The sequence below is a fragment of the Triticum dicoccoides genome, chromosome 4A (assembly GCF_002162155.2).
Source record: "Triticum dicoccoides isolate Atlit2015 ecotype Zavitan chromosome 4A, WEW_v2.0, whole genome shotgun sequence".
NCBI classification, from domain to species: Eukaryota; Viridiplantae; Streptophyta; class Magnoliopsida; order Poales; family Poaceae; genus Triticum; species Triticum dicoccoides.
The window spans coordinates 533,415,510-533,424,952 of record NC_041386.1 but is presented as its reverse complement, the minus strand read 5'-3'; the positions used below and the strand labels follow the sequence as shown (position 1 = coordinate 533,424,952).

Genomic DNA, 9,443 nt, shown 5'->3' with positions numbered 1-9,443 from the left:
TTTAGCAAAAAAAGATTAACTTAACCCCAGGGGTTACTGTAGCATCATTACACCGGGGTGTTACACTAGGTTCAGTAAGTGACCGCAACCCTGGTGCTATGGTCTTGCGAGCAATGCCGAAGTTTCAGTTATTCTGATAGTACATCAGCGACCCAGGAAAATCGGGAAGCACGGCTCACCATGGACACAGAGAGATCAGAGAAGGGCGCTGGAGCATGGAAATGGAATTACGCCCATAGTTTTAATTTCTTTGTGTCCTTATAAATACAACAAATCAACAAATCATGGCGATACCTAATCGAATTCAACAAATGAACAAATCAATCAAGGGGCTGTTGACCATTGGCCATCTCTCCTTCTTTTACAGCAAAAGCCTCAGCTTCTTGGTGGGGAGAGAGCTCTGCACCTCCTCCTCCTCATCCCACCACTTCACCCCTGCGTTCTCCGGCATCGACATCAGGTTCAGGTCGAAGTTCCTCAGCACAGCAGAGGACGCCAACACGGAGACGGACATGGACATGGAAACGGAGGTGTCGTCCCAGTAGTGCCAGTGCTTGTGCCCTCCGAGCACCTGCCCGGTCGTGAAGCCCCGCTCACATACGGTGCACTGATGCAGGCCACCGCTACTCTCGCCCGAGGACGCCGCCGCGCTCGCCTCTGAACCACCGCCCGTGGACGCCTGCGCGGCAATGCAGCGCTCTCTGGTGGGAGGTGGCTGGACTTGTGCACGTCGATCGCCTGGTACGACGCAAACTCCTTCCCACAGACCGCGCAGCTGAACTGCAGGTCCTAAGCCCGGGTAGGGGACGGGTTCCACGCGCTCGCCTGCTGCTCCTTGCTGGTGGTGGCAAGCGCGGTGAGGCAGATGGCGAGGTAGTCATCCTTGTTGAGCGTCGGCGTGGTGGTGGGAACCAGGGAAAGGGAGAGGGAGAGGTCGGTCTAGTCCGCCACCATCCCGCAGACCGTCACCTGCTCACGCCACGACAGCACGCGCTCCGCCGCCCGCGAGGCCGCCGTGCCGGACATGGAGTCGGCGCCCACGAAGGCCCTCAGGACGAGCAGCTAGAGCTCCTCGACGGCAGCGGCAACTGTGGCGACTGCGCTGCGGGGATGAAAACGCCATGAGTCCGGTAATATAGGTCCAAACCGAGAGCATCGGTTCATAAAGAAGACGATCAGTTCGACAAAAATGAGAGCATCAGTTCAACCCCTCGAATTCGTCAGTTCAAGAAGGGTAACAGAATAATATTCTATTGCGCATAACAGAATAGCCCATATGTATATATATATATAGGACTACATAATATATGGTAGAACTGAAACTCGATGATTAACAATCGAACCAAATAGATTAAACAAGACAAAGAAATACAAATAATAATAATAAGGGGTACAAAAGAATACGAAATCAATAGTTTGCTTCATCCATTCCCCCATATGTGTAGAAACTCCTGTTGTTGCAGGTCGCCAATGAAAATATGTCTTCATCTTATTTTTCTATAGCATGAAATAAAATTGATATAAAAATGCATCGATTTGGGTTTCATCCATACATGCACACATTTTTTAGTTCTAAATTACTCCACAGTTAATTGTTCAAAGACATCAGTTTATAAATCAACACATACAGCATGTCATCAACTTCCAATACATCTTCTACTATTGTTGTTTGCCTCTCTCAGTCCAAGAAATCAGTAAATTACTCATTGATTAATGGCTGAGGCGATGAGCAGCACCTGTGTTACTCGGCTTTGGAGGGGCAGCAAGTCTTTGGTGTAGCGGAGAAAAGGCCAGCGTCGGGCGACCATGTGGAGGACGGGAATCACTGCCGCTAGTGCAAGCATGGATCAGCTAGTAGGTGGAGCGGCCGCCGCCGGCGATCTGCAGCAGACCAACACTGGTTGATTCATTGCACGGGGGCATGGGAGATCGCGAGAGAGGCGGCGCGCATGCGCGAGTGAGGGGCTGGGGAGGGTCACGGCCCTAGGGCTGAAGCTGTAGCGGGCGCTGCACAGGTAGTTACTTCGCGTTTTTCTTCAATCGGGGCCCCCACAATTTTGGGGGCCCTGTGCGGTCGGCCACTTTGGCCCCCCTCATCGACGGGCCTGTTTGTGAGTAGTTATGTTTGTTCCTGAGGACATGGGAGAAGTCTTGCTATTAGTAGTCATGTGAATTTGGTATTCGTTCGATATTTTGATGAGATGTATGTTGTCATCCCTCTAGTGGTGTCATGTGAATGTCGACTACATGACACTTCACCATTGTTTGGGCCTAGAGGGAGGCATTGGGAAGTAATAAGTAGACGATGGGTTGCTAGAGTGACAGAAGCTTAAACCCTAGTTTATGCGTTGCTTCATAAGGGGCTGATTTGGATCCATATGTTTCATGCTATGGTTAGGTTTACCTTAATACTTCTGTTGTAGTTGCGGATGCTTGCAATGGGGGTTAATCATAAGTGGGATGCTTGTCCAAGTAAGGACAGCACCCAAGCACCGGTCCACCCACATATCAAATTATCAAAGTACCGAACGCGAATCATATGAGCGTGATGAAAACTAACTTGATGATAATTCCCATGTGTCCTCGGGAGCGCTTTCCTTCATATAAGAGTTTGTCCAGGCTTGTCCTTTGCTACAAAAAGGACTAGGCCATCTTGCTGCACCTTATTTACTTTTATTACTTGCTACTCGTTATAAATTACCTTATCACAAAACTATCTGTTATCGATAATTTCAGTGCTTGCAGAGAATACCTTACTGAAAACTGCTTATCATTTCCTTCTGCTCCTCGTTGGGTTCGACACTCTTACTTATCGAAAAGCTACGATAGATCCCCTACACTTGTGGGTCATCAATGGTCCTTGAGGAATTTGACGCCCTCGATGCCAATGATGTGCTTCTTCTTCGTGAATGTGTGCAAGTTCCTCATGCCAGCATGACCTAGTTATCGATGCCATAACCAGCCTTCTGAAGCTTTTGCGAGTAGACACGTGGCAGGTTGTGGTCTTGGTGAGAAATCAACAATATACAAGTCTCCTCTCCTAAAGCCTTTGAAGACTTTGGAATCATATCAAGATCACAAAGACAACAACCATATCAAGATCACAAAGCATTAATACAGACATGAGGTTGAATCCTAAGGACTCGACAAGCATGACTTTGTCCATGTGTCGATCCTTTGAGATTGCAACCCTACCTAAACCCAATACCTTGCTTTTGCCTTTGTCAGCAGAGGTGATATGCTTCAGATGCGATGGAGATAAAGCAATGTCCATCAATAGGTTCTTGTCACCGGTCATGTGATTTGTACATCCACTGTCGAGGACCCACTCAGTAGCTTTGGGTTGATCATCCTGTAGATGAATTAGTGCATCTTACGAACTCATATACTTCATCAATGAAGAATATGACATCAAATTCATGAGATCAATTTCATCAAACAATACAACAGATGTAGCAGTATGAGGACGTGAGAAATGAAAATTCATTTCTTCATGATTAGCTTGCGTCCTTTCAAGCATATTCAGGTCCCCAGCAAATTCTTTAGATGTTAGTTCGTCTAGAGACCTGTCCCTGCATAAGAGATTAGTTATTTTTCTTCAACACCCACATCTGGAGGGGTAGCAAAGAGTTCATCATTCTGCGAGCTCCATAAGAGAAAGGTGGCGTAGATGCCAGTCCACTTTGTTTCACAGAAAAGGGGTTAGAGTAAGCATATGAATAAGTAGAGAAAATCTTTGAGGACTTATGAACATAATTATTTGAAGAATAATGCACATATTCATAGCCCTTAGGCTTTCCCTGCGGAACAGAAGTGTTAGCACGATGATGTTCATATGAGGATCTGGATCCATACGAGGAATTTGATCCCTATGAGGAATTTGGTCCATATGATGACTTGGATCCATATGAGGACTTGGATCCATATGAAGACTTTGGTCTATATGAAGAATTTGATCTGGGGTTCTGCTACCTCTTGAGCATCCGTTGGTTTTCCCTTGAAGAGGAAAGGGTGATGTAGCAAAGTAGCATAAGTATATCCCTCAGTTTTTGAGAACCAAGGTATCAATCCAGTAGGAGATAACACGCAAGTCACCTAGTACCTGCACAAACAATCAAGAACCTTGCAAGAAACGCAATAAAGGGGTTGTCAATCCCTTCACGGTCACTCGCAAAAGTGAGATATGATAAAGATAGTAAGATAAATATTTTTGGTGTTTTTGTTGTATAGATTGGAAAGTAAAGATTACAAAATAGTAAACGAGATGCGATGTAAATAAAAAGAGATGCTATATAATAAGAAAGAGACCCGGGGGCCATAGGTTTCATAGTGGCTTCTCTCATGAAAGCATGTATTACGGTGGATGAACAAATTACTGTCGAGCAATTGATAGAAGAGCGCATAGTTATGAGAATATCTAGGCAAAGATTATGAATATAGGCATCACGTCTGTGTTAAGTAGACCGAAATGATTCTGCATCTACTACTATTACTCCACACATCGACCGCTATCTAGCATGCATCTAGAGTATTAAGTTCATAAGAACAGAGTAATGCATTAAGCAAGATGCACTACTAGGAAAAGGGCTATAGATTGGATTGATACTAATGGCGCACTATGGAAGCAGTGCGCCACTACTATATACTAATGGCGCACCGGTTGGTGATGCGCCATTAGTGTGGAAGACACTAATGGCGCACCAGAAACAGGGTGCGCCACTAGTATTAAATTAGTTTTTTTCCATTTTTCCATACAAACTAATGGCGCATCAGGTCGAAGTGCGCCATTACTAGTTCTAAGTAGTAATGGCGCACCAAGCAGACAGTGCGCCATTACTGTAAAAAAAATTATTCTTTTTTTTTTGCAAAACTACTAATGGCGCATCATTTCACAGTGCACCATTACTAGTTTAAACTAGTAATGGCGCACTATTACCCAGTGCGCCATTAGTATATGCATTTATTTATTTTTACTTTTTTGCAAAACTACTAATGGCGCACCACCTGCAGGTGCGCCATTAGTAACCAGGGTTACTAATGGCGCATTTGCTGGTGGTGCGCCATTAGTAACCTGGGACCCCAACAAGATATTTTGGACAGCCCCACACCTACCCACTCACTTTCCCTACTTCATTCCCTCCACCTCCTTCTCCAAGCTTTCGGCCATCTCCTCCTCCTCACCTCATTTCCACCATAGATTCATCAAAATTAAGTGGTGAAATTACCTTTTTTTGATAGGTAAGTAAGGGGAAAGCTATCTTCATGATGTAGATCTACTTTTTTCTCCCTAGCTCGCTCCAACAATGTGCACATGCACTTTTTGTGGCCTAGCTAGATCTATGTATGTTTGTGGTGTTGCATGTGTTTGTGGTGTTGCATATATGTTTGTGTTTGAAGGTACCGGTATTTGAAATGCTATAGTTGCCAATATTTTGCCGGAATGTTTTGATTCATTTCCGTTTCGTTGAGAATTTTGGCACTATGCATTCTTTTTGGTCCTATTTTTAGGGAAGGTCATGCCAAATTTTTTCTTGGTTCTAAAATATCATTTTGCTCTACCCCGCAGGCGACCATGGTCCGCACGATGACTGAAGGCATCGTGAATAGGTTTTTGAGCTCCGTGAAGGCCGAGATGCTTCAAAAGAATGAGACGGAGATAAGATGTCCGTGTCGAAGATGCAAGCTGAAGAGCCTTATTGCGGACCCGGATTCCGGGCAGGTGCGGGACCACCTGCTCTTGCATGGTTTAATGGATGGCTATCAGTGTCAAGGTGATGAAGATGACTATGAAGTCGTCCATGGGGGCCGGGCTAGAAATGAGGAAGGGCAACAAGACAAGTACCACCGCGGCGAGGGCGGGCGAGGAGACGAAGAATCTCCAAGACATGATCATGACGGTGATGCTGTACACAGTCATCATGTAGAAGATGTCGTACATGATGATGAGGAAGATCAAGACGAAGGGCATGATCATGAAGATGAAGATGCCGGAGCAGACGACGATGGAGGCTGGGTGCAGGACCCTCATATTCAAGAGATGCTTCTCAAGCAGACGGATAATGCAAGAGTTGCCGCCCGAGAGAAAGCCAAGCTGGATCAACTGGAGATAGACGCAGTTACTCCATTGTATGAAGGATGCAGGCCCGAGGATACCCGCCTGAAAGTAACGCTCATGGCTCTGGAGATGAAGGTAAAACACAAAATGACCGACGCATGCTTCGACGAGAACATGTCATTCTGGCACGAACGTCTTCCCAAGGGGAACAAGTGCCCGACCAGTTTCGAGGAGGCGAAGAAAATCGTGTGTCCTCTGGATTTACTGCACGTGAAATACCATGTGTGCATGAACAATTGTATCATTTATCGGGACGAGCACGCGGAGTCTACCATATGTCTGGTGTGCGGCGTCACTCGATACAAGAAGAGGAAGAAAGCTCCTCGAAAATCGGTGTGGTACTTTCCGATCACTCCTCGTCTGCAGCGGTATTTCGTGGACCCTAAGGTAGCAAAGCTCCTGCGTTGGCACGCAGATATGGAGGAGAAGAAGCGGGAAGATGACAGAAATGATCCGGAGATAAATAAAAAAGACAAGATGCTGAGTCACCCTAAGGATGCGAGCCAGTGGCAAGCGTTGAACTTCGAATACCCAGAATTTGGGAAGGATCCAAGGAACATCGTGCTGGGCGCGAGCACGGATGGAGTCAATCCGTTTGGCAGCCAGAGAAGCACACATAGCACCTGGCCTGTGTTTGTGTGGATGTACAACCTCCCCCCCTGGTTGTGCATGAAGAGGAAGTACATTCACATGAGTATGCTAATTGAAGGGCCGAAACAACCAGGGAACGACATCAATCTGTATCTGGGGCTGCTGAAGGAGGAGCTAGACACGCTGTGGAAAACGCCAGCCAATACGTGGGATGCCGCAGAGAAAGAATATTTCCCTATGAGAGCCGCACTGCTCACGACGGTGCACGACTATCTCGATTACGGATATCTCGCGGGGCAGGTAGTCCATGGATTTTCTGGATGCGTAAGGTGCATGGATGGCACAACGTATTGCCAGCTAGATAGAGATCCCGGGTCTTCGAAAACCGTGTTCATGGGACATCGAAGGTGGCTTCGCGATGATGGCCCGTGGAGGAAATGCAAGGATCTGTTCGATGGTGAAACCGAACCCCGAAAACGCCCGTGTACGAGGAGCGGCGAGGAAATAGACGAGCTGTTGAAAAATTGGAAAGACTGCCCACTGCCGGGAAAGAAGCAAAAGGCGCCAGAGCCGGGAAAGAAGCGAAAGGCGCCAGAGCCGCTGCTGAAGGTATGGAAAACGAGGTTTGTTTTCTGGGACTTGCCGTACTGGAAGATCCATCGTGTGCCTCACAGCCTTGATGTCATGCATATCACGAAGAATGTGTGCGAGAGTCTGCTTGGTACCCTGCTCAACATGCTAGAGAGGACCAAAGATGGGCCGAAAGCAAGGGCAGACTTGAAATCAATGGGCATCAGGCAGGAGCTTCACGCTAATGATGATGATGATGATGATGATGATGATGATGATGAGGCGAAGCGGGACACAGAAAGTCGTCGCAAAGGCAAAAAGGCCAAGAAGACCGGAAATGACTACCCTCCCGCGTGCTTCACTCTAAGTCAGGAGGAGATCGAGCAGTTTTTCACCTGCCTCCTAGGAGTAAAACTTCCTTACGGTTACGCGGGGAAGATAAGCAGATACCTAGACCCAGCGAAGCAGAAGTTCAGCGGGATGAAGTCTCACGACTGTCACGTGCTGATGACGCAGATACTTCCAGTTGCAATCCGTAGGATCATGGACGCGCACGTCCGTGAAATGCTATTTGGCCTATGCAACTTTTTCGACGTCATCTCTCGGAAGTCGATTGGCGTGAGGCAACTCAGAAGGCTACAGGAAGAGATCGTGGTGATACTATGCGAGCTTGAGATGTACTTCCCGCCCGCATTCTTCGAGGTTATGGTGCATCTGCTGGTCCATATCGTGGAGGATATCATCCAACTCGGGTCGACGTTCCTGCACAGCATGATGCCGTTCGAAAGGATGAATGGTGTCATCAAAGGATACGTTCGCAACATGTCACGTCCAGAGGGAAGTATAGCCAGGGGCTTTCTGACCGAAGAGTGCATCTCCTACTGCACGAATTATCTAGGCATCGAGAACCCCGTTGGTCTACCCGTCAACAGGCACCTCGGCAGGCTCGCTGGATGGGGTCACCGTGAGGGTCGCCGCGAAATGCATGTCGACTTCGAGGGTCGACTCGCCGACTTTGAAAGAGCAAACCTAGTCGCGCTACAACACATAGACGTGGTCGATCCTTGGGTGGTAGAGCACAAAACCTTTATTGAGAAGACGTACAATGACCGAGGCCAACAGAGGACGGACGGAGATATACTCAAAGAGCACAACTCATGTTTCACGCGTTGGTTCAAGCAGAAGCTTCTGTCGTACCCTTTACATGAAGATTCTTCCGCGGAAGAACAACTCATATTCGCCATGTCACAGGGCGCCGAGCACAACCTGATGACCTATGAGGCGTACGATATCAACGGCTACACATTCTACACCGAGGACAAGGACATGAAGAGCGATGGTTATCAGAAATCCGGGGTAACGATGGAATCCTACACCGGTAACGACAAGGACAAATACTACGGAAGGATCGAGGAGATCTGGGAGCTGAGCTACGCTGGAGAGAAGGTCCCAATGTTCCGTGTCAGATGGGCCAAGAGCGTCCTAAAAGAAGACCGGTATTTCACCACCATGGTTATACCCGAAGCCAAATCCAAGACCGCGGGCGCAAACGTCACCGCGAAAAATGAGCCATGGGTACTGGCTTCCCAAGTGGACCAATGCTTCTTCATTACCGACCCGTCAAAGCCTAGTCGCGTTGTCGTGAGGAGAGGCAAAAGGAAGATCATCGGAATGGATGGAGTAGCCAATGAGCAAGACTTTGACAAGTACAGCGACCCGAAGATCGAACATGACGACGACGATGAAGTAGCAGCACACACCACAAGAAGAAGCAGGACCACCCTACCTAAAGGACGTCCGTTCCACAGAAGAACTCCATTTGCGAAAAAGAAGGGCAAGAAGATTGTGAACAGATAGCTAGCTAAGATCGATTGTATTTAAATGTCTTCATTTCTCGATTGTATTTCATGGGCACTTTTTGATATCATGAATATTTTTAAATTTCATGGGCACTTTTTGAATTCATGAGGACACTTGATCTCGATCCCCCTCCATCTCGATCTCGATTCCCCCTCCATCTCGATCTCGATCCCCCTCCATCTCGATCCCACCCGCACCCTCCCCCGCTAGCTCCACCGCCGTCGACGACCCACCGCAACCCTCCCCCGCTCCACCACCGCCGACGAGCACCCGGCCCCCCGCACCCTCCCCCGCTCCACCGCCGCCA

At 47.8% G+C, this 9,443-nt stretch overlaps 1 pseudogene; it reads right to left on the bottom strand.

The window, feature by feature from the left end:
• Positions 1-361: 361 nt before the first annotated feature.
• LOC119283614 overlaps positions 362-9,443 on the bottom strand; it is a 10,366-nt pseudogene continuing 1,284 nt past the window's right edge.